This window comes from Arvicola amphibius, chromosome 4, assembly GCF_903992535.2.
Source record: "Arvicola amphibius chromosome 4, mArvAmp1.2, whole genome shotgun sequence".
Lineage (NCBI taxonomy): Eukaryota > Metazoa > Chordata > Mammalia > Rodentia > Cricetidae > Arvicola > Arvicola amphibius.
The window spans coordinates 126309510-126336806 of NC_052050.1; the positions used below are offsets into that span (position 1 = coordinate 126309510).

Genomic DNA, 27297 nt, shown 5'->3' on the forward strand with positions numbered 1-27297 from the left:
ACCCCTGGCTCTGCTTTGCCATTAGATAGAAATCAGCCTTATGCCTCTTCCCCTGATGCCTAGAAGCCTAATGTCTCCTTATTCGAGATATTATAATTCTAAAGAGGGTAAAACTGATGGTTTCGCTGGAGGAAAAGGATCATATCCAAAATTCTGATGTAAAGGAATAACGAAAATACCTACGCTGGCCCACCCTGATGGTTGTATAAGGCATAATCAATGAGGCGTGGAATTTAATAGAATTTCCTTGGCATCACCATTCTTAAGGTGTTAGCTGTGATGGCTGCCTCTCCAGCTTCAGTTAGATTTTTTTCAGGGCAGTCCCTGCTTTCGTTTCCCTGTTCAGTGTTTTTGTTTTCTTTTGTTTGAGGAAATCAAGCTCTGTGTGTCTATCCATCGAGATGGCTTTGTAGTCAGTTTACGTGAGCTTGTCTTCAAAGCAGTTTCTGTATTAATACATATTTATACACACGAGTTATTAATTCTGGAAACAATAGAGTACACTGGAGAGACTTATTTAAATTAGTGAGAAATGATATAGTGCAAAGATTTTCCCAAAACCCCCTGAAGAAATCATTGTCCTTGTTTCCATGGAAATAAACGCCTTGGTTTTGGGTCCTTAGGTAAAGTTGTTGGGGTTTTGCTTTGTTTCGTTTCTTAATTTCAATGAAATTGTAACCACTCATCAAAAATTCCTTTGTTCTGTTTAAAATTCAGATTTTCTTCTCCTGAACTTACTTACCTACCTTCCTGAGATTATTATAGCTCCTGGGCAGCCAGAATTTGAAAGAAAAATGTACAGCTTTGTATAAGTTACCGTATATAAACTTTAAGATTTTAAAATTTTTTTGTATCTTAATATTCAAAACTTGTGACTTCTTTCCCAAATTTTTTCACTCCAGGATGGTTCACTTTGGGTTTTATTTTATTCAGAATTATTTTGTAGCATACATCTTTATTGAAACATTTAACTTGAAAAATGGAGAGTCAAGAATCTCTGCATTCTCGAGTTATACACACACACACAAACACACACACACACATACACACACACTAAGGATGGGACAGCTCTCAGTGCTGACTGTGTTAAGTTCAAGAAATAAGTCACTTAAACTAAAATGTCTAAAGCAGTTTAATGTAAAACATTCACATATATTCCTACCCATACTTCATTCATTGTAAAACAAAACGAATAAGCTAACAACTGGAAAAAAATGTGATGGAAATTGGAATAACAATACTATAATAACACATTCTTTCTCAGGTTTCTTCATTAACGTTAAGTTGAGATTGTGTTCTGCTCTGCAGGGCTCGAACCATTTCATATTCTAAAACTTGGGTTACTCTCTGGAGTTGACGTCCACCTTTCTGGCTCATGCAGATGGACAGACTCCCCAGTTTTGCCATCAGACACAGCTGTAGAGCCTGTGTCTCTTAGTGGGTAAGGAAGGGAGGTTTTCCAGGGAGCCAAGCCCAGTGTCTTTGGTTCTTCCCTACTGGCGATTCATGGATGGTCTTGCCTAGTTAGTCCTACAAAAAAGGGCATTATCTCAAAAGCAGCAGGGAGAAAGCTGGTGACCACATCTGCATCACGCTGCTCATTCCGTACCCGTGGGCTGGCATGGGGAATCTGGCAGCAGGCCTCGTGGTGCTACAAGGGAACAGGCAGCAGGACACCATAAATGAACAAATCCTACTTGGCTGAGAAAGGAAGGGATAAAGAAAATTCTAGCCAGCACTAACATTGCAGCAGAGACAGATGTGGGCAAAGATGTGCCTGGTGGGGTGACGGCGACTTTCGGTTTAAAATCCTAGAGCTGTTGTGTGATCGTGTTTTAAAAGTAGTGTAGCTGAAGCCACGTTCCCCTTTCTCATAGATAGGCAAAGAACTGGTCCTATCCAAAAAGAGCATGGTCTGGTCTGTGGGACACTTCCCAAATATTTGCAATCCCTAGCTTCTGGCGTCACCACCAACCAACAGAGCAGAACTGGAAGGCAAGTTTAAGAGATGGGAGGACTTAGCAGCTGAAGGAGCAGAGTGCAGCCTGGGTGGACATGTTTTCACGGTGACTTCTCACACAACTATGTAAACTCGTTAGCTTAAAAAACGCTTTTTAATTTTTATTTGCAACACTAAACTTCTTAACGTGGCCCATAAGTTTATTGATTCAAATTGCAACATTACAGAGTTTCATAGTATAAATAATAGCTAAGTAAAAGCGAACCGCTCCTGTCTTCACAGCTCTTTGCAGTTTGAAAAACACTTTTAAATATGCATTGCCACAACAACGTGACTCTGGCACAATAGCAAAGCGAAACGACTTTGATTCTGACTTTTACAGAAAATGTTTCAAAAAATTAAAAAGGAAGTAGAATACCAAACTATAGGAGTATGGAAGGTTTTGTTTGCCTTTACCTATAATTTTGTTTTTCTCCAGTTCTGTGTTTCTGAGTTTCTGTGTGATATTTTGACGATGGAATCATAAGCATTTTAGTGAGATTTGCTTATGTGGATAGACCATATATTAATTCTCTCAATATATCTTAAGACAATAATTACATAATGAAAGCATAAGTACCACCTGGACATGAGAAGGTGATTCATATTGTTTAGTAATATTTTATAGTGATTCTAAAAGAACGGTTATTGCTGGGACTCAGACTCGGCGCCTTGCATATAGTAGGCAAGCCTTCTACGACAAAGCCACACCTGCTGCTCAAGAGTAGATTTTGAAAGTACATGTAAGACTTATTATATATGTCCATGACAGCATTGCTTATACACCAAGTATTTGCATATTCACACTGACTTTACGTAATCTATGCTCTATTACAAAGTGAATGATAAAGGATTTTTCCCAAACTCAGTATAAAGATTGTTTTCATCCCCCTCCTGCCCCAAAACATTTGTGTGAAGAAAGCCTCATACTACAAGAAGTGTTAAGCCTACTTATTATTTTAAGTGAACTAAGTCTTAATTCTGAGCCTCCATGCCACCATGTGGTCAAAATCCCACAGGTGGGCATAGTCAACTCATGTTTATTATCAATCTCCAGTCCCAGATGAGGAGTAGGATTATAACATTAGCACAATAGGTTAAGTACTAAAGACCAAATCATGCCCTCCAAAAATTTAAATTTGGAATCCATTGGCCCCAACATAATATTTAAAGAAGGAGCCTTTGGGAGATGGTGACGTTTACGTGAAGTCTTGTGGATGGGGCCCTTATGGTGACCTCATAAGAGGGTGGCAGACCTCCGTGCCATGAGAGGACCAAGTGAGAAGGTAGCTCTTGACCACTGAGGCAGGAACCGCAGACACTGACTGGCACTTTGGATCCTGGGCTTCCGGTCTCACGTGCTATCAGAACAAATGTCTCTCTTTTAAGTCACGCAGTCTCTGGAGTTTAGGGTCTTACTTTTTCCCCAGAAGTCCTAGGTGAGCAGTGCAATGAGAAACTAAATATTTACCACTGATGCCTATGAGAAAAAAATTCATAAATCTGTACCAACTGCGGTGGCCTCGTGAACCCATGCTAATCCAAGAACTTTCTGGACTGTGTTTGTTCCTCTCAGTCTTTTTTTTTCCCCCTTTCTCAGAAAAAGTGTGGCTGTCCCTCGTGCCGCCAGGCATGGGGAGGTCAAGAGTGGAAGTGGGTTGTCCCCTCAAAGCCACCTGCCTCGACACCCCAGAGTCGTCTGCACAGGTTCACTACTTTGCCAGCAGGGGAGGGCACCATCTTGTCGCTCTGGAACCCTATTTTCCTTGGTATATCCTGCTTGGCGAGAGCAGCTTGGAGCAGGAATCCTTCTAGGCACACCACACCTTGGTCAACGGATACTCTTTCCCCATCCTGCACTGCTTGTCAAAGCCTGCGGGCTGGATGCAGAGAAGGCAGCTCAGAGTACCTGGCAGTTTTTCACAGCGGCTTCCATTCTCGCACAGGTCTAAGCATTGAAAATGTGAACGATGGCAAATCCTTCTGGTTGTGACCATTTCGAAATAGCACTCTGTCCGTCCGTACAGCTAGCTCAGAATCTAGGATTCAGAAAGAGCGGGTGAAATTTTTACTTTTGACTTGATGTAATCCCATAATATTTTTAAATAATCTTCCTTTGAAAGGAAAAAAAAAAGTCACTTGCATATATTTTCTGTCAGTTGATCCTTATAACAATACCCGTGATGTGCGGTGACTGTGATCTGGATTTTAACAAAGGCAGAAATGAAGTCACTCGCAAATTATAATTATCTCTTGATCTGAGACAAGGAATTAAAAAAAAAAATGGGAGTCAAACATGTAATGAGTACCTTTAGTGTGAGAGGCATATGCTAAGCAGGGAGAAAAACTGCTTGAAATGACTTAATAAGGACTACTGTCTCTTTAAGCCCTAGCTGAGTGAGACACATTTCCACTGTCATAGGTTTTAAAATTGATTTCTCATTTGAGATGAGTTGTGCCCATCCCCCCACACACACTCCCAGAGGTGTCTCCTTTCAGAGCTGTATGATTTCATATTTTCACAACTACCGAGTCCTCCCCCGCCCTGTTTCTGCTCTGGCCCATCCCGCGCACCGAGCGACTGCACTCAGACCGTACTTGGATCAGACCATTTCCCATTCAGATGGGCCAGACCTCCACCTCCACCCCTTGAGTGGGTGGCTCGGAAAGGTTTCCTAAAAGAGCCTTAGCTTTTGAAATCCAGTGTTACTCTGAACCACGGAGAAGGGTTAGCTACTTGATGAGGCAGCTGGTAGGTCAGCCCACTTAACTGTTCCCGTTCATGGCTCTACTGAGTGCCTCCCATTGGCCTCCACACGAGACCGTCCAGTCTCTCTCTAATGTCTCTTCACAACAAACATCAAACACACACCTTTACATTTTTATTCTCATTTTCATGCCGGACACCCCTCCCCGAGTTCATTTCTGGCTGCATTTGCTCCAACATTGCTGAGACCGCCCCATTTGTGGCCTACAGTAAATATTTAGTATGTATTTGCTCCATGAGCTAAGAAATTGCCAAAGTGCCCTAGCATTACCGCGCATCTTTGGTTCCTGATCTGTGTTTTATTAAAGAAGGCATGGGCACATGTCCGCCATCTGCTCGGTGATCTGACGAACTTCTACGACGATCGAACATCTGTTTTCTTCTCTGCTTTTAGCTCCACAGAAATGTCAAATATTTCTATTCCAGGGTAATTTTTAAATATGCAAGTTTGTTCCCTCTGCCTGGCTCTCTGTTTGTTTTTGAAGCTCACATCATCACGGCGTTCGGTTGTAAGGACCGTAACTGAGTATGTGTAGCCGAACTTAACTGCTGAATTGGAGACATCTCCCGTTTGGTTTGAGTTTTTATCCGCCAGTGTATGGGAAGGTCCAGCGTTCGTTGGTCTTCGTAGATAACTAGGCCATCACTAAATGAGGCAGCACTGCCCGAATACATCATCACATTCCATTGTGCATAGTAGAAGGCGCCGTTCTAATGGAATCAGAGGGGATCAGGAAAGATGCTCTTGCTGAGAGGATGAGGGGTTCTGTTTACCGCCAGGGTTTGATGATGTTTCACTGTCCAGATGTTTTTCTAGCCTCTGAGATAATAAGCATCCCCAAAGAAAAGCTGATAAAATAAGAAAGCAGTTAATTGTCTGGAGTATTCGGGGTGTCTGTGAAGATTTTGAAACCCCAAATGAAGTTGTGTATAAATTGTAGGCCACATTTTAGCCCTGTCTAAACTATTACTGTAGTTGAAGTTGCTCTTGCAAGTCCTCTTAGGAACTCTGTTAGTTGTTCAACATTTGAGTCTTTGAAAGACAAATAAAGACAGTTGAATGTTTACATATAGAAAGTTGAATGTTTACATATAGAAAGCTGCAGTGAGCTTGATTTGCCGTGTTCCTTTGAAATCCACGCCCTCCGTACCAGGTATCAGCAACCGGTGCGTTTCCAAACCGACTCAGATCTCAGACCCCGTGTTTTTCCTATCTTTTCACTCATCCACATTACTCTCCATTAGATAAGGCACCGAGAAAAATATGTTTCTGGCCCACATACATAAACGGATTAGTCATCTAGAGTACCCTGTTTTAGAGAAAAGTCTCCTTGAGATGTTGTAGCAGGGGGTGGGAGACGTGTGGGATTTCCACATCTGTTAAGTAAGCTTTAGCATGTAGGATTGCAGGCCTTCTCCTTTTTCCACTTCAGCCCAGCTGTTGAAGTAACCTTGAAGGGGTCTTTAATTACTGCGGATTTCAATAGGGTGCTGCGGATTTGGTTACCCAGCTCCAGCACTCTGATCAAAGGGACTCGTTTACTTTTATATACTATTGTTAGTAAAAGCATTCCTCATTTGGGTGTTTTGCTCCTGCAGTGATCTCTAAAAGGCCAGACAGATCTCATCATGCTTCTGAGAATAGCCTCTGCCACTGCTCACGCGGTACTTGGGAGGGCCCTAAGATGTCCCCGGTCTCCATGCCTTTGGCCTTAGTTCAGGTTTGCTTTCATCATTTACGCTGTCGAACTGGAGATTTGTGTTTGTACACTTGTTTCGCACCCGTGCCAAAAACAAATAGAGAAAGATAGGCAGACACCCATTTGAAACTCGGTTTGGTAATGCGGCCTGAAGAGCATTTGCCATGAGTCGTACATCCCAGTGAAAGCTTAATTCACTCTGAGGTCTCCCTTATCCTTGCTGGATTCATGACTGTTTCTGAAGCCACGGAATGAAGCCCTAACCTGGCAGGCTCTCAGCCCTGGGAACCAGCACAGCTAAACCAGCTCGCAAACCTTCCTTTCTCAGGGATACCCAAAGAATGGCCAAGAATTAACTATCATGTATTAATTAGTTTCATTCAGGTCGATCATAGTCCCAAGCTATTGTACCAACGTTCTGCTCACAGTCTCTTCTTCCAGACTATGATGTAGCATGTTAAATGGGCAAACTGCACAGCTCTCTCGCCAGCTCCCCAACTTGGCTACCCAGGGGTTCTCTGCCTTCGTGTGCAGTCTGCCAACTGCCACTCAGTGTTTAAAACCATTGCATCTGTGTGGTACCTGCCACTGTGTCCACAACATTTACAAGCTCCGAGTAGAAAGCTGCTTTCCCGGGTGGAGGGAGGCAGGACTTCGGTCACACAAAGGCCACACAACATAGCCCAGAGCCCACCAGGCTAGGACTGAACTCACAGATGCCCTCCTGCCTCAGCCTCCAATTTGGTTAAGACTGTAGGCATGTTCTGCTATACCCAGCCTCAGAGAATAGATGTGGTTTATTTGAAGTATCTTCACTGGAAGTTCAGGGTACATGGTTTACCTGGGCTGTGGGTCAAATAGCATTTCAGTTTCTTTTTTTCAGAATTAAATTTATCTGCAAAATAATATGCTCTTATTTATTTTCGTGTTTAATGAAGGCCATATTCCTGTTCAGTGTGATGTAAGTTTTTCCCCCTATTTATGTAACAAAGAAATGAAACTTATGTGTCTCCATACCATAAGGATATGTGGGGGGGGGGGGTTAATCACTGAAACAAAAGCAAAATGCTTCTTTCTATATTCAAAGCTTAACAGTTATACACTATACAACTATTATACACTGTATGAAGCTATACAGTTCAACATTCACCTGTGATCCAGAGTTTATAGACCCTTTTATTAGAAATACATAAAATGCATTAAGAAATGTTTATAGGAACCCTTTTTTGGAGGGTGGAGTTTGAGACAGGGCTTCTCTGTGTGGCCCTGGCTGTGCAAGAACTCACTTTGTAGACCAGGCTGGCCTTGAATTCAGAGATCCACCTGCCTCTACCTCCTGAGTGCTGGGATTAAAGGTGTGCGCCACGACCACCAGGCAGGAATCTTGTCTTTAATCTTGAATTGCAAACAGATGAAATGCCTGTCAAGAGAAGAGATACGGGAAATTCATGCAGAGCAATAGTATGTAGCAGTAAAAGAGAATAAGAATATCTCAGAGAACATATCATACAAAAAACCCCCAGGTATTAAGGACGCATGTAATATATTTCCTATGGCATGTATACATAAATCCACAGAATAGATAAAATACTGAAAACCGGCCAGGCGGTGGTGGCGCACGCCTTTAATCCCAGCACTCGGGAGGCAGAGGCAGGTGGATCTCTGAGTTCAAGGCCAGCCTGGTCTACAAGAGCTAGCTCCAGGACAGGCTCTAGAAACTACAGGGAAACCCTGTCTCGAAAAACCAAAAAAAAAAAAAAAAAAAAAAAAAAATACTGAAAACCTTCAGCAAGGGTCTTCCCTGGTGTGGGAAGAGGAACGTACAAAAGGACACGTTCCTAGTAAAGGGACTGTGTAGTGTCTTGTTTTAGATAGTCGTCAGGCACTCACAGTTCTGAAACTTGCCGAACGAATCCCATACGGTCTAGGCACTGTGTTCCAGTTTTATTTGCATCAATAAAAATAAGAAAAACTGGGAGCATATACAGTGAAGTTCTGAGGTCAACGGGAAGAAAAGGCTAACTTAAAAGGCAGCGGTTCCAACTTTTAAGAAGTGGGATGTTCCGATCGTATCCTAATCTTGAGGGTGAAAGACTGACTGTGCTGGAGAGATGGTTCTACGCGATCACCTTCTTCGGATGTGTCTGAAATCCTCAAGAATAAAGGACAGTTCCAAAGAAGAGCTTTACAACCAAAGGGAGTAGTGAGGAGAAGTGAAGAGGGCAGGCAGGACGGCCGTGGCGCTGTGGAGACAAGCCACCTGATGTTGTCATTCTGAGTAAATAAATATGGCATCTGCTGGTCACGAGGTCAGCGAGGTAGCTGGAGTCTAGAGGTCCGTGTCTTCCTCGACAGCCTTCTCAGAAGGGGTGAGATTCGAAGGACAGACCAAATTTTGCTCAAATACAAGTAGAGCTTTTAGTTACCCTGTTGTAGCTATGAGGAAGCTGTCTTGATTGGGGAAAGCTCCCACTTCCAGGTTGCAGCCTGTCATGGTAGGGAAGTCACAATGGCCGGATCTTAAGGGAGCTGGCTGCATGGCACCCACAATCAGGAAACAGTAGAATGCATACGTAATGATACCCAGTTCCCTTTTTTATTTGTGCAGTACGGAATCCTCTGCCCAGGGGATGAGCTTTCACACAATTAAGATTGGTCTTCCTATGGCAATTAATGTAATCAAACTAATCCCCCCACAGGCACGTGCAGAGGCTGAACTGCATGTAATTCTAGATTCTGTCAGGTCGACAATGAACTCTAAACTACCAGGGTCGTTGTTTATACACAGTGAAGTCAAATGGATTATTAAACTTTGCTTTCTTCTCTTTTCATTTTAATTTGGCTACGGGAAGTTCTGCAGTTGCATCTGTGGCTCCCAGGCATGTCTTTTGGGCAGTGGGATGGCCGTTGGCATGGCAAGGCAAGTGATGGTGATACCCGCTCTAGGACAGTGATAGTAGAGACCAAGAAGCCCTGGCCCAATAAAAGAGCTATTTCTTAGGGCAAAATTGACCGGTCAAGACTAGTGATTGATTATGTTTGGTCTGCCAAGGGTTATGGAGCAGGACAAATCAAAGACTGCTCTAGTTTTCTACCTTCCGTGGTATTGATTGGGAGGAGATGCTGTGCGCTCCATTAGACAAACACCAGAATTCAAGTGATACCGTCCCAAGTTTTTATCTTTCCTGTCATTTTCATTTCTGTGAATGTGAAACATTTGAAGACTTGGGTTATTTCGTTTCAGCTAGGAAGGAGCCAAGCTGAGGTTCAGACTCACAACGGTGGTGGCTCTGAGTGTTTCGGAAACTTGGAAAGGCTGGAGAATAAATGATGCTTTGGGCTGTACTGGTCATAATATGTGTGCTCATTGCCAGTCACACTGTGGGATTGCCATGAGGCATAATCCCACGTCAGCGGGAGAACTGACTGGCAGGGCACACGCGATAATCACGAATGGCAAGATTCATTTGGGGAGGATGAGTCTTCAGCGCAATGATACAGAATCACTCCTTTTTCATACACGCAGCTCCAAACATGACGAAGTGATAGCACCTATGGGAAACCGTGTTGTGGCCATTGCTTTCTATACTGTGATAGAAATAGAAAGAAACAGCCCAGTGGTGGTGGCGCACGCCTTTAATTTCAGCACTTGGAAGGCAGAGGCAGGTGGATCTCTGAGAGTTCGAAGCCAGCCTGGTCTACAAAGAGCTAGTTCCAGGACAGGCTCCAAAGCTACAGAGAATCCCTGTCTTGAAAAAACAAAACTAAAAAAGAAAGAGAGAAAGAAAGAGAGAAAGAAATAGAAAGAAAGAAAAAGGGTCACACTATCACTCGAAGATTTGTATTTAAACATTTTTACCTATAGGTTGTTTTCTTTGTATCGTCTTCTTTTAAGTTTCCTTTAAAATACCAGCTGAAGAAAATTTTACTTTGTGGGGCTCCATTTTCCCTACTAATATGTTTTGAAAGTGCTTCAGACAATGCAAACGCCTATTGAAAAGTAATTATATATTTAAAAAATTACAATGACTATTTAAGGGATGTATATCTCTTCTGGTGTGTGTAACTAGCACGTAAGACTGGGAATTTTGAAACAATGCAGCGTAATTATAAATGGCTGTGAAACCAAAAGGCCATTCTGGAACCCAGCAATTAGGGGTGATAAGACTCCTTTCAAAAGGCCTCCGGATGGAGTGAGTGACAGGTTTCCACGCACTAGTGTGTTTCCTATACAGCCCCAAACCAAAGACGAGGCTTAGAATGAGAACACCGTTGTAAGCAAGTTGCTTGTCTGTCATGTTGGACTTTTCAGCCGTACAACATAGCCATCAATCTAGAGAGACATATTTAAATGCTGAGGTTGGCTGCACTGTATTTTAGTCCACTGCGCCTCTTGCTGGAGCAGCTTCACCTCTGCACGGGTCTAAATGAGCTAGTAGTGCCCTCAAAAATGACATACCCGCGTATGGTTCCGTGATAGAGCTGTCCTCAATGACATAGTCAATGTTAAGAAACCTACGCATTTGCAGATGGATGTGCCTCTTGTTAGTGACTTGTGACTTCCTGAATTGCAGCAAACTGACACGCTAGTCAGTTCTACCTGGAACTAGGTAGGAAAAAAATCAGAGCAATTCAGGTTAAGAAAGTTCTTTAATTGGCTTTGAAGAGCAGCGGAGATGCTTCCCTTGTCTTCATAATGAATCTTATGTCATTCTCATCATTTATGCCCCAGCAGTGCTTAGAGCTTGAGCATGCATGGACAGCCCTTCTTCTAGGGTGGGCTCCAGTTGTTCCTATCCTGGGCAGTCCCAGATGCTTGTGTTATTGGCATACCCAAGGTTCCACAGTCTTCCTCTATGCTGTCTTGTGTACAGGTGCCTATTCAAGTTGGCAGTTATTGGATTCCAAATTTTGTCTATCGTTTTAGGAATTTGGTGGGAGAGGGAGAGGGGAAAATGAGACGTGTCCAATAAGTTAATAATACCTGGCGCTGGAGGGATGGCTTAGTGGTCAAGAGTACTTGCTGCTCTTATGAAGATGTGGATTCCGTTCCCAGCACCCACACCGAGCGTCTCACAACTGCCTGATAACTCCAGGTCCAGGGTGCCTGGTGCCCCCTTCTGGCTTCTGTGGGCACTACAGGCACTACGATCTTGAACAGAAAAGCATACATAAGCAATGGATAGATAATGTAAAGAACAGTAGTGTCTGATGAGGTGACAGACTTACAGTATGGGGAGGTGGAGTGACGTGGTGGAAGCTTCGTGTCGTCTATTTCTTTTCAGGGTGTGACTTTGGTAACTCCATTTGTACCAAAAAGTAGCCTGACTGTCTTCTGTCCTGGTCATTTGTTTGCAGTTAGAGTTTTCATACTCCTTACAATGCTCAAACTCCCCAAACAGTTGTTAATGCACATTTTCTACTATAGGGAAATGACACGCGAAGTCAAACCAAATCCATCCGAGTCCTAATGCGTTGCTTATTTTACCTACTTCAGCACCATTAGAGCATATGAGAGTGGTTTGTTTAAATAATGATAGCCTGTAGGAATGTAGCCAAGCACTTATATACAGGGACTTCCATGAAAAAATATTTTGAGGAGGCTGGAGAAATGGCTCAGAAGTTAAGAGCACTGGCTGCTCTTGCAGAGGACATAGGTTCAGTTCCCAGAACCCACATGGTGTCTCAAAACTATCTGTCCTTCCAATTCTAGAGGACCTGGTGCCCTCTCCTGATCCTGCAGGCACCAAGCACACACGTGGTATACATACACGGTGGCAAAACACTCATACAAATTATATAAAAAAAAACCTTAGAAGACATTTTGACATTTGTAATACATATTTATTAAATGGCTTTTTCTTAAATTTCATTTTTAATCTTGATGTGTACATGTTTATGATGCATTTGCATTTGTGTGTGTGTGTGTGCGAATGCAGACGTGTGTGTGTAGATATCAGAAGGCACGTGTGTGTGTGTATGCAGACATGTGTGTGTAGATATCAGAGGGCACGTGTGTGTGTGTGAATGCAGACATCTGTGTGTAGATATTAGAGGGCACTTGTGTGTGTGTGTGTGTGTGTGTGTGTGTGTGTGTGTGAATGCAGACATGTGTGTATAGATATCAGAGGGCACTTGTGTGTGTGTGTGTGAATGCAGATATGTGTGTATAGATATCAGAGGGCACTTGTGTGTGTGTGTGTGTGTGAATGCAGACATGTGTGTATAGATATCAGAGGGCACGTGTGTGTGTATGCAGACGTGTGTGTAGATATCAGAGGGCACGTGTGTGTGTGAATGCAGACATGTGTGTGTAGATATCAGAGGGCACGTGTGTGTGTGTATGCAGACGTGTGTGTAGATATCAGAGGGCACGTGTGTGTGTAGATATCAGAGGGCACTTGTGTGTGTGTGTGTGTGTGTGTGTGTGTGTGTGTGTGTGTGTGTGTGTGAATGCAGACATGTGTGTGTAGATATCAGAGGGCACTTGTGTGTGTGTGTGTGTGTGTGTGTGTGTGTGTGTGTGAAGGCAGACATGTGTGTGTAGATATCAGAGGGCACTTTGAGCACCCATCCTTGCCTTCTGCCGTGTCTCAGACAGGTCTCGTGGTATTTGTGTGTAACAGGCCAGCTGGCCAGGAGCTTCTGCAGACTCTCCATCTGCCCCATCTCCAGGAGAACGCCGACATCACAGATGTATGCACCGCTGCAGCCAGCTTCCGCATGCTTTCTCGGGATCCGAACTCATGTCTTCACGCATGCATGGCAGGTGCTTTTCCTACTGAGCCACCTCTCTAGCTGTATTCAAGATAAATTACTGCAAACTGGTTTTTACAACATCTTGTTCATCCCTCAACATAAACCTTTAAAAGCTTCTAATAGAAAAGTCAAATTCCTCATTCACGTTCTTAGGGGATCGTCAAACGAGTATACTGATAAAATTCTGTGTGATGCCGTCATGGCTGTTTATTAAAAAGCAGGGGTATAATAGAGAGAGAAGAAATGTTGAAAATCTAATATACTCATGTTTTAGGCTGGTTCTCTGCACTGAACAAATATTAAAAATATTGATGACTTCGGAGCAGCACACCCAAAACTATAATATGTTTTCTCAAGGATTTGAAGATGGGTACTATGCTAGGGAAATACTTGGGAAACAATTGGGGAAGGGGGAGTCCTTAAGTTCCATATCAAGTGAGTTTTGTATAATTTAGTATTAAAAAAGGAAACTTATTTATAGTTCACTTCGAGTTATCCCCTCATACTCTGATGCTTTATTTATTAGCGAAAACACTTGAGATTCGTATCCCACACATTATTGAAATGATTCCACTTCCACAGAAATTCTTTTCACATTTGTTATTGTTTATTCCTGCTTAGTTTTTAGACAGAAAGTCAATTTTACTCAAGAATGAAAATAAATAGATTAACGGTAATGAAATGAGGAAAATGAAAATAAATCTTTCTTACAGGGAACTTCACTAAAAAAATTTCCCTTTTTATTTCAATTGCAGAGAAACATTTTGGTTAAAAAAAGAATTTGGTGCTAAATATGATACCTTCTTCATTTGTAGCTTAAAATGCTAACTTCTACTTTACCCAAAGCCCCATAATCTTTCACTAAAATGAACATCAAAATTCAATTTAGTTCTAGGAAGGTGGGAATTTATGTTCTTTATTGGTCTTGCTTTCAATCATCCAAAGTGTCTGCTTATATCATTCGTCCTTTTAACACAGGGGCTCCTACTCCTATCAGAATTGCAATTTACCATGGCTTTATTATTTATTATTTATTTATTCATTAATTTATTCTTCACTGCATTCCAGAAGGGGTACTCATTGGAAGGGCTTACTCACAGACTCTTGCCATTTGCTATGCATTGCTTCATGCATTTATTTATCACCATCTCGACTAAATTGTATCTATGAAACTTCTCCTTTTTTTAGTTCCTTGCTTAGGAAATGAAGGAAGCATCTTTAAGTAATGATTTCTCCTGAGCCACTAGAAAAAGAATTATTTAACGTCTTAAGACATTTCATTGAGCCCTTGATAGATACTATGTGTTGTAAGTTTAGTTGCGAACACACAAAAAATGTACTATTTGGCTTTTTGTTGTGATTTCAGATGAGAAAAGCAGATCACCACTCAGCAAACCTAAAATTGATCACATTTTTGTAGCTTGTTACCCCCCCACACACAACTTTCTTCCATATCTCCCCTCTAAAAGATTGACTAGTTAGAAGGTAAGATCCTTTACAAAATTTGTTTTAAAAAACAGCCTTTACATGGGACTGAAGTTGGTTTATTAGATTTAGGGAAATTTTCTTCTTGTGGCCATAAAGCTCCGTGTTTGTGCATGTGTGTATGCATACGTGTGCAGGTGTGTGTGTGTGTATGCGTATGTATGTATTATACACACACATATATAAATATAGATATATATGCATAATGTTTAATACAAAGCATTCCTAGATCTGAATGTCTTTCCCCGGTTTCATCTCTTTCCCTAACTTTTGTTAAACTTGAGGCTTACATGAGCTTTTAAACACTTTACTTATCACTAATATTTGCTTCTTAAAGAATAAGAGAAAGTCCTTGTTATGGCATAAGCTTTTAATATATTTTTGTTTAAAATTTAAATGACCAATATACACATATTTCCTCTAATGCATGCATGGGTGCTGGAAATGATTAAGATCAATGGTCTATTGGTGCCATCCTGGTATTTTCCTAGACATTAACTATTTGAGGAACGCCAGCTCAAGATTACAGAAATTCATTTTTCCCTAAAAGTACATGTGGACCTATAATTCAATAAAGTTTTCAGTTGGAAAAGCAACCATTGGTGAACTTTTTCTTGAAGGGCCAGGTCGTAACTATGGCAGGCTATTTAGAGACCCTGGGCAGCAAGAATTCAGACTCTTAATTGTAACCCAAAAGGGGTCAATTCTTGAAGGACTGGACACATCTCTGTTGCTACGAAAATGCAGCTGCACAAACAGGTAGCCACCATACTAGTTTGCAGCCCTGTGATATTAAAAAAAAAAAATGAGCTTTAACGTTCCGTCTGCTAGAAGCTCCAAGGAAAAGAACAAAAGCTCACCGTATATTTACAGTGCTTTGACTTACAGCCTCTAATTTTCTTGTTTGAGTATACAGAGAAACGTGCTCATTTAGTTTAAATGGTCTCAGAAGCACTGCTTGGATACCATACTTCAATATTCTGGGATATCAAAATCAGTTGATTCTGAGTTCCTTGGAAGAAATCCTTCGTCAGACAAGGCATTGCATGTAAAAAGGAGAAATGAATGGGTTTCTGTGAATCTCAGTGCTGAGCATGAACAGTAAGGAGTAAAGAGGAAGTAACTAAGTTGGAATAGCCTTTCTCTGCGTTCCCTCTTTCTGTTCCACACTGAACCTGGACCGATAGAGTTTGGGTTTAGTCCATTGTTCTCATTTATCACTGTGGTGGAGCACTGTATTAAACAAAATCCATCTTTAAATAGGAAGACATGCAGGCTTATGTTTGGACAATGTTAAGAAAATCCACAGTGTGATATTTTGGGTAGCTATTCTGCAGATTTTTGGAGGTTAACTTGTTTTTACTCCATCCTGCCATGCCATGAGCATAATTTCAAGAAATTAAGTTCCTTTCCCTATCGGTAAGGAATCTCTTCCTCTGGTGTGATTTTTTCCCCTTCTGCTTCTTCATCTGTTTTGAATGTGAATGGCATATACGGAAAACATCTTGAATATGGAATAAAACGCAAAGGATTTGCGACGGGGAGGCACACACAGTAAGTCTTCATTCTGCGCCCTGGGATGTCACAATTAAACATGTGCTTTGCTGTTTAAGACAAGAGACGGTGCAGACACTTCAAGGTAGAGATGGGGGGGGAAGGAAACTCAGTGATGAAAATTTAGCAGAAATGTCACAGTCCTCTGTGGGTCTCCAGAGTGATAAGGTCGTGACAAACAGGGATAACAAGATGAGATTTTGTGATTTAAAATAATTTTAAAAGATGGGAAAGAATTCTGAACATATTCCATATTCTGACCATCCCTTGCTGGGTTCCCCTAGTTTTTGCCTTCCTTGTCCTTCCTTTTGTGTGCTGATCCCCAGTTTAATTTGGAAATTGTGTTGGAGTCATCAGCAATCCATTAGATCGACTATATTTAAAACATTGAAAATTCATTTAACCCAGAGGAAAATGTGTCAATTTCAGAAATACGTTAACACTAATAGCTATGACTCTCTCCCACATAAATAGCAGTACTAATTTTATCGTTTCAGCAATATTTGTGAATATTCTTCACATGGAATTCTGAGATTGCTCACATAGCTGTCAGAGCATATAATCATTTCTTAACCATTATTCACATGTCCAACATATATTTATTTTCTCTCCACCTCTTATTCCCAAGTCTTTGTGAAACTGCCATCTCCCCAGTACCTCCTATTTCCATGGCCAACATACAGTCGTGGTGCTTCACAGCAGTTCTAAATCCCACCCCCACATCTGCTTTATACTTTATTGTCATCAGATCCCCGTCACTAGCTTATTTCTTGTGTTATTACATCACTATTATTATATTTACTGTGTCCCCCCCCCCTTTTCTGCGGCATGCTACAGTGTAAGCCAGGCATGGGCACATTTTTTTTTTTTTTTTTTTTTTTTTTTACGTATCTGCTTGTTTTTAACTAATGCACCCCTCATGCTGTGGAAGGTATTGTAAATTGTTGTAGAATGAATGAATACACCCTTGCCCAATGAACCTTCTTGGCTCCTATGCTCAAAAAGAAGGCTGGCATCTTGTAGCTGATTTGATGCTGTCACGTGGCTCGTGTCCCCTGGAAGAGCACTTGGGTGGCTTCTTTGCTCGAAGTAAATCTCTCTGAGGAGCCTCAGCTCAAGAGAAAACTTTTCATCTTGGAGTGTAGGTGACTGAACTCATTTCTCACTATCCACAATGCCCCACTTAAAGCTTCTGTCTAAACCAGTGTCAGTAATGACCCTCACCGCAGTTTGATGGTCACCACCTTAAGGGTACCACTTGTACCAAGCGGTGGTGGCCCACACCTTTAATCCCAGCACTCAGGAGACAGAAGCAGAAGGATCTCAGTTAGTTCAAGGCCAACCTGGTCTAGCAAGAGAGTTCCAGGACAGTTACGACTGTTACACAGAGAAACCTGTCTTGAAAACACAAAAAGAGTTCCCTTTGCTTCTCTTTTTAAAGCCTAGATGAATGTTTGCCTGCCCTTCTAGCCGTACAAACTAATTCCAAATACAAGACAACTTTTCTTGATTATCTCTCTTTAGACGACTTTTCTGCAATAGCTAGAAATGTCGATTTGTGTTGTCACCGCCTCAGGCATGCGAGGTCTGCTTCCTCAGGTAGATGATAGGCTCCGTTAGGCTAATAAGGCAGCCTTCTTTTGTATTCCCCGGCATTGGAACATTATCTCATCAATGAAGTTTGCACTGTGGTTTGGCAGAAGTAAACCATGGCTAAGACAAGAGAGAAGAAAATAAGAGGAAGGAAGGATTGGTTGAGCATGCGGCAGAGTGGGGTGAATGTGGGCAGCAGATGCATTAGCCTTTCTAGACACAGCTCATCTCTGCTCTACAGACAGTGACTGTCATTTTATTTGGTGAATGACTAGGGTGAGGTATTGTGGAATATTAGTTTAAGATGGGTTGCATTTGTTTGTGCTGTGGGGTATTTCTTTAATGATGCAAAATGGGTTACATTCTTTTATGTTGAATTTGTTTGACTCTGTGAAACGAATTACTTTGCCTGCCTAAAACACTTGATTGGTCTAATAAAGAGCTGCACAGCCAAAAACTCGGCAGGAGAGGGGGAGAGGTGGAGCGGCCAGGCAGAGAGAATAAATAGGAGGAGAAATCTAGAAAGAAGAAGGAGGAAGGAGGATGAGCCAGAAAAGGAGAAGAAGAGGAGGAGGCAAGAGGCCACTCACACAGCTCACACAAATATGGAGGAAAGATCGAATATAGAATAAAGAAAGATAAAAAGCCTAGAGGCAAGATATAGTTAAAAAGAAATAGGATAATTTAAATTAGAAAAGCTGGCTAGAAACAGGCTAAGCTAAGGCCGGGTAAGTAAATAAGTTTCTGCTGATTTATTTGGAAGATGTGTGGCAGGCCCCAACAAGTAAAACAACAGCAATAGCAAACCTGCAGTGAGGGGAAGATAAGACCGAGATGCAGCGGAAATACAGAAGAGGAAACGCGATTGCAGAGCACTTGGAACAAACTAAGCATCAAACTTGATTAAATATGAAGGATCATGGAGAGGAAGTCAAAACTGCCACCCAGCTCTGCGTCCCAATATGGTGATCTCAGGGGAAATATGATGTAACTGAGAAAGCAAGGAGGTGTTGGATGGAGTGTATGGGTTTAGTTTGGGACAGATTGATAATTTACATTTAGAAGACAAGAAATATGTTTTCCTTGATGACTTTTAACACTAGGAGTAATAACATTGCATTGGCCGTGTTGGAATTTTTCATGTCGTGTCTCTGGATTGAGAGTTTCACTTTTCTCCCCTCTAGTATGGATATCTCGATGAACCTGTAGAAATTATACTTTCAAGGAAACTTTTCAAATCACACTATCATATCTTGAAGCAAGGCTATTATGGCGCCTCTGGTATGGGAAAAGTGAAATTAATTGAAACGTTCAAACCATTATAATTTTGTTTTAGTTCTCATTTCAAGTGTAATGGATTGGTCCCCACTAGCTGAGGCGGGGGTGGGGAGAATTCATGAACTACTTTACCTGTGAGAAGGAACTCAGCTCTATCCTGGTGGTTTTGAGGACATTGCATAATGCCTGCATTTGTTGTGGTGGCTGCTGCCTCAGCCGTAAATAGAACAAAACTGTGCTTCAGGACGTGCCCTGGACAGAAGTTAAATCTTAATCAGTCTTGGCTCTTTCTGACACCTAAAAAAAGAGGTTCGAATCTGCCTCTTAGCCCAGAGAGTTTAATTAAAGAAAGTGGAGACAAAAGTTCTCTTTTGAGAGCTGTCATTTCGTACATTGACACTATTGATGCCGCTGTAATGCTATTTCAGAAGCTTGGCTCTTTCCTTTTGTTCTGCTCTTCAATACTCTTCAAGGGAAGGGGGCTGAAGCCCTGGGAGGAGGATGTGTAGCAGCCCCACCCGCTCTCCTCTGTGCCCTGCATCATCTGTCTTTGACCTCGGCTGACATCCTCCAAAGAGATGCCCGTTCAAAGCTCTGCCCCACTCCCCTACGGATCCCCTTAACCAACAATATTTTCGCTGTTCTTTACAGAGATTTTGCTTTTCCTCCGCGAGGAAGGAAGCCCAATGACGATGTGGCCATTTCACCGGGACTGTAACTTTCCTTCTTGACAGCTCCATTAGCTCTGCCGAGTTATAAATCTTCATATTTCAGACCTGAAATCAGAAAGTGTTTTCACGATGCTAATCTCTGTGAGCAACAAGCATGAATGAAGGCATGACAGACATCCTAGCACTCCAAGGAACTTATCTGATGTATATCAGTGCTGGGGTCGGGGAGGGAGAGGATTTAGTGCTAGATCTGATGAATCAGCTTTGATTGCTAGCCTCCTGCAGTACATTTTGAACGTAAAGAATGCTTCTGAAGCCACTTTTTTTTATATGTGTAATAATGTGTCATGTGGAACGGGTTTTACAAAATTCATTGTTTGAAAGTTAATTAGTATTCTCTTTTAGAATACCTTCTCTCTTGCTGGAATAATCATTTAATTGCATTTGTCTGTCACTTCATCTTGGTGAATATTTTAAAAGTCAAATTGTATATTTAAGGTGTGTTTCCTCTAATTGCTTTGACATTCAGAAGCACACGACTAAACATGTTAATATAAATTATGCTTTTAATCAGTACTAATTCTCTATTTCTACAGTGTACATAAGGCTATTACCTGGGTTATCTTAACAGAATGAGGCAAGCTATCATGAAGGAAACGGGTACCACTTGGAACATAATATGTGAAGTCACTTGGCTAGTTTGATCACATTACCAAAATATAGAGAGGGCGGCATTTGGTCACTCATGGATTTAAAGCGTTAACAGTTGTTCATAAACAAAACAAGCCATTAATGTTTAATAATACTGTCTTGAATATTTGCTAGTAAATAGTGGTGACGGCCAAAGATGAACCTATGGGAATATGCAGCACAGTACTGGTTTTTGTTGGTTTGTTTGTTTGGTTTGGTTTGGTTTTTTGAGACAGGGTTTCTCTGTGTAGCTCTGGTCATTCTGTAACTAGCTGTGTAGATCATCCTGGCCTTGAACTCACAGAGATCTGCCAGCCTCTGCCTCACAGGTGCTGGGATTAAAGGCGTGTGCCCCCACCACCTGGCCACAGTATTGTTTGGCTTCATGAGTACAACCCCTGAGGAGGGTTGGGAAATGCTGTGTGCTTCCGTTCCTATTGTTCTGATTCTGGACACTAACCTGCCATTCCCATGGTAGCTGTGAGGACAAATCCAGGACCTTCCTCTTTTTTTTTTTTTTAACCAGTATTTTTAGTTTTGTTTGGTTTTTGAGTTTGGGGGGGTTAGTAATTTTTTTGTTTGTTTCTTAGGAAAAAGATGTACTACTTTCAGAAAAAAATTTAAAAGACAAAACATTACTCAGGTATGAAAAGTGTTCCTCTCTATCGACTTAGGAGAGAATTCCCAGTCCACGGTTTCATCAGCACCCTGTCCTGCAGGGCATCCTGCAGCGTCCCTGTGCTGGAAGGGCATTTGCGTCCTCACTGGTGGCTCCTGAGTCCTTTACTCCCCCAAAGTTTGCTGACTCCTCCAAGCTCAGAGCTAACTAAAGCTGTGCTTCAACTTAAAATTCGGTTTCTCCAATCCCATCGAAAACTCATGTTTCCTTTTTCTCAGTCACGTGTGCGAAACAAAAGTGACAACATTGATTCTTATAGCAAGCTTCAGGGGCGGGGGAGGGGGCGAGGGAGGGGGGGGAGGGGGCGGGGGAGGGGCCTCCGCACATGCGAAACAGAAATGAATTTCGACAGTCTTACGTGACTGTGCATGTATGCTCACGCTCAGGCTTGTGCGTTGCTCATTTCCTTTATGAAATTCCCTCCTTCTGACTTGTACACCATTACTTTGAGCCCGGCTCTTTCGTGATCCCCTTTTTGTTGTTACTAGGCAAATGATTTCCTCATAAAGAAGAAATACCAAACATGAAAAGAACATGAGGAAAAATATATGAATCCCTTTGTCTCTTAGTCGGGATGATTGTCTTTCAAGCACAGTGTGTTCCTGAGCATCAGGGGTTAAAGGAATGGATATAAACTTGATATGGACGTGTTGGAATGCTTTTAAAAATCGATTCTAGCTAATGGAGAGGATGATCTTAAAGCGAACCGTGGCCGTTCCTTCAGTGAGCCACATGCAGCCGAAAGAATTCAAGTAAATTCTGAGGTGGCCAAAGAGACGGTTCTTGTCTACGGAAGGACTGAGAGTGGCCCTGAGTTCCACGGGGAATTAGACTCTGAAGAGCCTTTTCCATGTATATGATTCCCTAATGTCTAGAGCCAGATAAGTAGCCTCCAATTTTAAATGTGCAATTATTCAAACAAGATGAATGCACAGGGCAAGGGTGCATGAGAATGTCAATCTTAATGTTCATATTTTATGTTCCCCTTTATAATAGACACAGAGTTGGCAAAAGCGACATTTCTGTGTGATCCCCAAGGACCATGGCTAACTTGGGAGAGATGTGGCCAGATTTATCTTGCATCAGCTGTGGAGACAAGACCCAAGGGAGACACATCCCAGAAAAAGACCCTTGCCAGCGTCCTTTACAATATTTTTGATCAGTTGTTTTACCTTGGCTAGATTTATATTTGATAAACTGCCAACTGATAAAGTATGACACTTTTCGGGCTAGAGTTAACCACCAAAGCTTTAAAGTGCGGCTTTTATTTAAGTGCTGTAGAAACTAAAAAAGACCTTAGCAGTTAGATTCTGTCCCCTGGTACAAGTATTACAGTTAACAGGAACCAAAACTAGACAAGTAAGATATGTTAGAGAAAGAGCCACAACCCAGATAAATTGATTCAAAATAAAGGGACAAAAGCCAAATAGATTCAGCTCCTTTTTTCACATAGCTACTAATTAGTGAATCATTATGATTGTGATACAGAGAATCTGGGTCCTTAACACATGAAAATGAGGTGTTTGAGTTTCATAATTACTGGAATTATTGATAATACCAGCTTCGTCCTAATAGTAAATTATATTTTCAAAGTAAAACATGTACTTTGGCAGCACAGATCCAGTCATTGTTTAGAATTAATATAGACCAGATTCAGACATAGCATTTTTTCTGTATCAGGGAAATAGTATACATGTTTAATAATAAAGGCTCTATAGGCATGTGATGGTATGACTTTTTTCTAAATCGCTAGATTAAAGCAGATACTCGTGATGATGTGCAAATGGGAGCGTGGCAGATTCAAGTAGAAATTTTTTATTGGTACAGCACCAGTTTCATTACATTTTAAAACTCATGATTTTTCCGTGAAGGGCTATCGTTATTGTTAAACCCTAAGCCATCTTTCTGAAGGGGAAAAAAACTTGAAAAAGATTTGTGAAAACAGCTTGCAATAAAAATCACACATGCTTCATAAAACAGTACTTGATAGATATCACTTGCACCATTAAGAACTAAACGACAAAGGATGTAATTTCAGTTCTGGCATGCAATATTAATCGAAAGCCTTTAAAACATCTTGCTGATGGGAACTATGACAGCGTGACATTGAAGAATTAGGAGCCGAAGACATCTATCTTAATCAGATTTTCAAAGTGGATGCCGCACAACATAACGTGGCTTCATTCATCTTTACATTTGCAAATGTTTCGTATTTGAAATGTAAGTAGATGGATGAAAATAATTACCAAGTCGATACTTAAAAGTGAGAGTTTTGAGAGGGAGCAAGTGTTGGCCGTGTACCTGCATACAAGATAGTATGTATCTCTTTCCTGTAATAACTCACACTATTCCCATGTTTCATGTTGTGGCACGCATAAGTAAACACTAAAGACATTTTCTAAAGTATAAGCGGGCATATATGTATTTTGTAAATTTAGTAGTAAAATGGTATATTTATGAACACCTTGGTAGAGAAAGTAATTGTCTTATGAGCATAACTACATAAGCCGCAAACTTGGTTAGTTAGAAAAAGAGAATAAAGGATTTCAGTTACCTTATTTAACTAAATGAAAAATACCTCAAAATTAAAACTTTAAATTAAAGTAATCCTTCACTTTTTTAGGTATACGTTGTTCTAAGTGTTATATTTTAATCTCCTGTGTAAGAGTTACCTCATTTTTACAGATGAGAAGCTAAGGGATTTAAAAGAGGAAATCGATTAACCCAGTTAGGAAGCTTGGATGAGGAGCCTGAACCCAGCTGGTAACGGACTGAGTGTCTGTGTAGCCCAAATTTAGTAAGTTGAAGGAAGCTCTCACTCTTGAGATGCTCTTCATAGAGAGACTGAGCCTTTGGGGAAGTAAGGAAGGTTCAAGAAGCCACAAGGGTAGAGCCCTGAACCTATAGGATTAACATCACTCCAAAAAGAGACTCCAGAACTGCCCACCAGATTCCCAAGCCCAGCCACAGAAAAGGACATCCTTTCAAGTCAGGGAGTTTTCAGCAGAAACCAACCTTTCCATGCCTTAGTGGGGACTCCTAGAACTTAAACAACAAATCTAAAATGAGCCTCCTGGTCCCTGGTGTTTAGTTACACGTGGTTGAGACCTCACACACCAGGTCATCCAAACTGTTATCCACTGTTCACTTACTTCTAGGGGAGTTTTTAAATACATTGATACTAAACTACTTGTGGGCTGATGAAATAAAAGATCAGAAAAATCTGTGAAGCACAATGTCAGGCTTTTGTTCCCCTGTGTTGACAGACTGGTCCTTAGTGGCACTGAGCAACCCAGCTACACCAATTACACCTATTGCTTCTTTAACGTACAGCAGAACCTTATCAACTGCCCAGCCGTGCACACGGTGGATACAGCAATACCGTATTTGTTTTCGAATTTTTTGCCTTTGGTCTTTTCTGTGTTCAATCTGTGTTCTTTCTGTACCAGCCGGGCTTTTGTGGAAAAGTGTTAGAAAAAGTATATCTTGGGGGTTGGGTAGCGTTGCATTCACATGCAAAATGCGTATCCCCAAGACAATGGCGTCAAAGAAGGGGAAGCAGCAGGTACATGTAGAGGCTTTGTTGAAGCCTATGACTGTTCTTAAATCAAAGAACATCATTGCTTGGTTTCCATGGAGTAATTCACCAACAGTGCGTATGCCACGAACAGAAAGAAGGTAGCAGTTGCATGCAAGAGCCTTGCATCTGTGTAACACTTAATGCTAATGATAGTGCAGCATTTCTGCCTCAAGCTGTACTATAATTGGAAGGAAGTCCTAAACGGGAAGATTCAGCTCAGTTTCAGCGCAGTTGCAGACACTGTGGCCTCAACTGCCGAGAACAAACGACATCAAAACTCTAGGGGGAAAAAAAGCAGTGTCAAAGGTAGCACGTTTTACGAAACAGTTTCAGGGCATCTATTAGGGAGTTTGTTTCCTGATCACTACCTCATTCTGTGGTTGCAGAAACATCTAAGAAATGAAAATCAGGTAAAGACTTTGACAAAGGAGACTCTCCTTTCCCCACAACTCATTGACTAGATTGCCCCTCTCCCTCCACCACACCCGAGATTGATCCCAGGAGCTTGCACATGCTGACTCTACCCCTGAGCTACCCTCAGCCCCCAATCTACTCCTCTCTTCGCCTTGAAGAACCTCCTGGCTTTTCAGCAATGGTTTTCGTTGTGATTTTACTGCTCACACTTGCCCTCAGTTGGTATGAGGTATGTTTTGGTGATGTGACAACGTACAGAAGCAAGCCACTAAGGCAAGGAAAGATTCGTTTTGATTCCCGGTCTCTGAGGGCTTGGCCCTGGGTCAACTGGCTCTATTTCTGTTGGGTCTAGAGCAAGGCAGATGCCTTATGGTGGGAGGACATTGCTCACCTTATATCACCCAGGAATGACAGAGACAAGGAAAGGGGACAGAGACAACATGTAACAACATAGGCCCTTCGAAGACCAGGAGACCCAGCCATAGGGCCTTGAGCTCATCATTGGGGTCCTCAGGATACCACTTCCTTTGGCAGTACCACCAACACTCAGCCTTTTCTGAGGGGCACTTCCCCCGAACTGTAACAGGATGGAGCTCTAACACACAGTGATTTTTAATACAGGTGAAAATATTAAGATATTAGATTGCAGAAGATGTTAACCAAGTTTGTTTTTCAGCCAAGGTATAATTTTAATATTATCATAGAAAACAATGTATTTATGACATAATATGATGGGATTTTGTAACATTCCCATTGAAAATAAAGTGACTTTTTTATTATATATCTGAAACATTTCATATTCATGACCGAAGGTAGTTGTATGGGGCTTTTTATTCTCTTCAGTTTTAACCTAAGATAAACGAACATGTGTCAAGATTGTATTGTGCAATACTTAAAATAGGGAGAAGTTTAAAAACTGAAAAATATCATTTAGCTTAAGACCCCTTTTTGATTCCCTCCCCCAATTCTTTGAAGTAGAAGAGAAAAACGGATACCTAGTGGTTCATTTATTTGCACAGAATTGCATTTAGCTGCAGCAAATACTCACCCGTTTCTGCTGCATCCTTTCGGATCTTCCCGCTGCACCGGACATTGTCTTTGATGCAGAGTGTGTTCTCCGAAAAGCCTCGCACATTCTGCACTGTTGGGAATATCTGATTTGCTCCCATTGCTCCCTCGTCATGTAATGATACAGCTTCCCATTGCCTTCCAGTCGGTCTTGACCCGCATTGCAAATGTGCTTTATTTATATCATATTGTATACTCCACTTAAAGTCAATAAAAGTTAACTGCACTAAAATCAAATGCTCATTAGGTAATAAGGAGAGAGAACAGTGTGTATCGATTATCTGCCAGCAATTTTTTATTGTCAACATTGAGACAGCTTTCTTTCTTTTTTGCTTATTCTCAGGCAAAATATTTTTTAGATGAATACACGACTATCCCAAAAGCATGCGCAGAGGCTTTGAAAGGTTATTTTTTATACTATTTTCTGTGCATGTATGGTAGAAATGTTCTGTGTGTGCTTTTGTTAGACACAGCCCCGCCACTCCTTCTACATAATTATGCACAACTGTGAATTCTATGGAGGATAATACGTCTGTGGCATTACTGGTGATAATTATATGGCCAGATGAATTACTGTAACCAGCGAGACAACCACTTACGCTTATTGCCACACACTGAACTGTTCAGGTGCTAGCAGATGAACTCTCATTGAGTTCCATTCATAGGAGACATAGGAAGGTCCATCAAAGAGAAATGTGGTGGTTTGAATAAGAATAAGGCCCTATAGGTTCATATATTTGAATGCTTAGTCACCAGGGTCTGGCACTATTTGGAATAGTTATAAGGATTCAGGGGTCTGCTCTTATTGGAGAAAGTATGTCACTGGAGGTGGGCTTTGAGGTTTCCCAAGCCCACACCCGGCCCAGTCTCTCTCTACCTATGTATGGGTCAGAATTGTAGAACTCTCAGCTTCTTCTCCAGCACAAACACCATATCACCTTTGGCATAATTATGCCTTGGTTAGATATATAATGTGTTTGCAATTGTATATGGGATAGTTATGTTATGGGTTACATACATAGGATATTTGTATCATGTTAGGTGTAATTATGGCATGGTT

The 27297-nt window shown here is 41.5% G+C and overlaps 1 protein-coding gene across 1 annotated transcript in view; it reads left to right on the forward strand.

The window, feature by feature from the left end:
* Nucleotides 1-27297, forward strand: part of LOC119811607 (teneurin-3) — a 378529-nt gene that overhangs the window by 148728 nt on the left and 202504 nt on the right.